The sequence below is a fragment of the Penaeus chinensis genome, chromosome 38 (genome assembly GCF_019202785.1).
Source record: "Penaeus chinensis breed Huanghai No. 1 chromosome 38, ASM1920278v2, whole genome shotgun sequence".
NCBI lineage: Eukaryota > Metazoa > Arthropoda > Malacostraca > Decapoda > Penaeidae > Penaeus > Penaeus chinensis.
The window spans coordinates 19,652,184-19,656,390 of record NC_061856.1 but is presented as its reverse complement, the minus strand read 5'-3'; positions in this window follow the sequence as shown (position 1 = coordinate 19,656,390).

Sequence of the window (4,207 nt, the reverse complement as noted above, 5' to 3'; positions counted from 1 at the left end):
TTGGTTAGATGTGGACATAGCAGCGTAGCGTGCAAGAGTATCTGCCTGTTCATTGCCGGGGATTCCAACATGGCTGGGCACCTAGCAAAATTTGATTGTTTTATGACGTGTGGACAGGTAGAACAACCAGTTCTGGATCTTACAAGCAAGGGGGTCGGTCGTGTGTAGTGACTTTATGAGAGTTAATGAGTTGCAGGAGTCAGTAAGAATTGTAAAAGAGGAAGAGGGGAGTGAGTATATGTGTTTTAAGGCAAAAAGGAGTGCATACAGTTCTGTAGTAAGGACACTGGATTCAGGAGGGAGGGGGTATTTGAAAGTACGAGTTGGGAAGATTACTGCAAAACTAGCACCGGAGGTGGTTTTGGAGCCGTCAGTGTAGACGTGAATACTGGAGCAATGAGTGGAGTCATGGTCAAGGAAATGGGTGAGAAGGACAGTAGGAGGAATATTTGATTTTGGTGGGTCAGGGAAGACAGAGGAGCAAATATGGGGGCAAGGTATAAGCCATGGAGGGATTGAATGGACAGAGAACGGTAGAGGTTGGAGATGGGGAAAAGGGGAATGGGAGAGGAGGGTATCCATGGGAGTGGAGGAAGGAGTAGGTAAACGTGGAGAAAAAGCAAAGGTAGGAAGTAGGGATCATGGGATAGTTAGTTTAGTGAGGGGAAGTTGGTGGAATCGAGCATAACATCGGAGAGAGAGAAGGGCACGGCGTCGAGAGGGAGATGGTATGCCTGATTCAGTGTATAGCCTCTCAACTGGAGAGGAGCGGAAGGCACCTAGGGCTAAGCGAAGACCACAGTGATGGATTGTATCAATATGTGTAAGGAGAGAAGTTGAGGCAGAGGAGTAGATATGGCATCCCTAATCAAGAGTGGAGAGGATCAAGATGACATGAAGATGAAGGAGAGTTTTTCGATCTGAGCCCCAGGATAAATGGGATAGGGTTTGTAAAATTTGGAGATGGCGGCAAGCTTTTTCTTTGATGTAAAGATTATGGTCTCGCCAGGATAGTTTGGAGTCAAAAATAACGCCTAGAAATTTACCAGAGGAAGGTGTTGAAGTGGAGTGTCATATAAGAAGAGTGAAGGTAGAGGACCTACATGTGTGCGAGAGAAAAGGATGGAGAAAGATTTGGAGGTAGAAAAGCGGAAGCCATGGTTTGTGGCCCAGGAGGATACTGTGGTTATTGCAGATTGAAGAAATTGGTAGAGATTTGGTATGGATATGTCAGAGGCATAGATGGTTAAATCATCAACATATAGTGATGACCGGGCTCCTGGTGGTAGAACTGAGGCAATGTCATTTACAGCAAGACAATTGTTGGAGAATATGGTACCTCCATGTCGTATCATATGCTTTTTCTAGGTAAAAAAGTAAAAAAAAAAAAAAAAAAAAAAAAAAAAAAACATAGCTAGTACGGATTCATGGCGTGCAAATGCGGATGTAATATATGTCTCAAAATGAGCAAGGGGGTCAGCTATGCTTCGGGCACGGCGAAAACCAAACTGGGAAGGAGAGATAAGATTGTGGGATTCAAGATACCACATTGAGCGGAAGTTAACCATTCGTTCTAGTAGTTTGCATAAGCAGCTAGTTAGTGCGATGGGGCGATAGTCTTGAGGGAGGGTACCCGATTTATTGGGATTCAGGAAGGGGAGGATAAGAGCTTCTCGCCAATGAGAATGAAAATTATCTGATGTCCATATGTGGTTGTAAATAGTTTATAGGAAGGATAAGGAGGAAGATGGGAGTTGTCGGAGCATACGGTGTTGAATACCGTCAGGGCCTTCATGAGTGTTGCGGCACGATTTTCGGGCAGCACTGAGTTCAGAGGAAGAAAAGGGAGCATTATAGGACTCAGCAGAGGATAGGGTGAATGGTTAATGGTTAATGGTTAATGGTTAAAAGCAAAATAAATGTGCTAGACATCTAATGTCATGTAGCACTATAGTTAATGTTAGTGAAGGGTGGTTGGGTTAGTGATTAGTTGTTAAAGCTTGGTTAAGGAATTGGTGAGTGAATGGGTTAGGGTCGGATGAAGTAATGTAAAGGGTTAGATCAAGTGAAGGATATATATGCGTTTGAGGAAGGAAAACAGGTTGTCAAAGCAAAAAGTGTGAGATTCTGTAAGGATGTCTGATAAGTTGGAATGTCTATGTAGGGAGGACGTGGGTATGACAATAGAATATGTGGGACTGAAAGTGGAACATTCGGAAACCGCGAATGTTCCAATGAAGGATAGTTATACTTTCGTTGATTTAGTGGCAAAGATAGCAGTGCGTGTTGGAGAATTTGAAGGGGAAGGTGCTAGAGGGTGGGATAAAGAATGAGGTTGGGGAGGTGGTGTTGTATCAGGAGAGGTGTCGGGAGGTAGAGGGTCTGGGGAAGAGGGTATTTGTGACATGAGGGATTCACGTGTGTATCCAGGAGGGAGTGGAAGGGATAGAGGGGATAGTGGGAGGGTTAATATAGGTGGGGCTGGAGTCGGGGGAAATGGGTTTTGTTGGGATGGGGTAGGAGGATTGGGTGTAGGGAGAATATGAGTAGGAGGAGGATGGATATCGGCAGTCACTTTGAGTGTGGAGGGAGCGGGAATTGTAGAATTTGAAGGTGGATGAGTATTAGTTTGGGAGTCGATTATGTAGTTCTGGATATCTTCAAGAGTTTCTGTAGCGGAGTTGGTTGGGGAGTTTTGTGAGATTAAGGTTTTCTTGTGAGGGGGGGAAGAGAAGTCTGGTGTCTGAAAAATAGGGGCAAAGGAAGGTGGTGATTGTGAGGTAGGGGAAGAGGGGGTGGAACGTTTATTCGGTCTGCTGCGGGTAGTGCGGGTAGTGCGGGGAGGGGGAGGGGAAGAGATTGGAGTGTCTGGATTTATGATGGCAAAATAATTTGACTGGGTAGAGATTGGAGTGTCTGGATTTAGGATGGCAAACGAATTTGACTGGGTAGAGATTGGAGTGTCTGGATTTAGGATGGCAAAAGAATTTGACTGGGGAAGGTAGGAGGTAGAAGAGGGGAAGGTAGGAGGTAGAAGAGGGGTAAGAGAAAAACCTCGTCGACGTGCTTCCTGTCTGGCTTCACGTAGAGTGAGTCTAAGTCTGAATCTGAGAGTTGCTACCTCAGACTCGAATTTGTAGGTGGGGCAGCCTCTATAAAATACATTATGGGGGCCGCCACAGTTTGCACATGTGCGTGATTGTGCAGAGCAGTTTGATCGAGTATGGCCAGGTTGGGCACATAGCGGGCATCTGGCTGTGGTGTGACAGTGTTTGGCTGGGTGTCCTAAACCCCAACAATTTTGGCATTGACGAGGAGGAGGTTGGTATGATCGGACAGGTAGGGATTCCCCACCTATGTAAACATCAAAGGGAAGGTCATGTCTACGGAAAGTAATTTTGGCAATGTTAACGGCTTTCTTACGATTTCCTCTGGGAGGAATAGCGTAGCATTGTTCTTATGTCGCATCATAATCCGTGAGACGGGCGAGTAAGTCTTCTCCACAATCTGACCAATCTTTGTCATAGATTGGGCAATCTGTTGGGGAGATAGAAACAGTTCCGGTGCAAGTATTGAGGGTTGGATAAGGTTCTGTAGGGATGGGATTACCATATAGATCAGTTAGTTTTGCTAATGCTATAGCTTGATTTTCAAATGTTCCTGTGACGAGACGGGAGTGGTCGGGTCGGCTACGGAAAGAGGCTTTGCCTAGTTGTTTTTGGAGGCATTACTGGAAAAGAAGGGTGTTTTTAGAGTAGGGAGCTGTGGGAGGGATCACGAAAAATCGGTCCCATTTGGCTGAGCTAAATAGGGTATTTAGGATTCTTGTAGAGGTGGGGTAGTAGAAGGGCAGGGGCGTGTGGAGGAGGGAGTAGTGTTGAGGGGGGTAGTGTTATGGGGAGGTGGACAATAAGGTTGTAAGGTAGTAATAAGGGGAGATGGGGTGGTTGATGAAAGAGGTGGTTGATGAAGAAGGTTGTGGGAGTAGAGTTGAGCATGTTGGGAGAGTAGAAATGCCTCCTTGGGGTTGGGTGTTGATTAGGGTGGATACTGTACTAGTAAGCATTGAGGAGGGGGTAGTTGTTGCAGTGTTCGGAGCCGTGGTCAAAGGAGAGCCGGGATTGGGGCTATTTGATGAAGGGGCAAGCCTCATTGCCCCTAAAAGTGGTATTACGTCTTCATTATTGGCCATCATAAGCCTGGATTA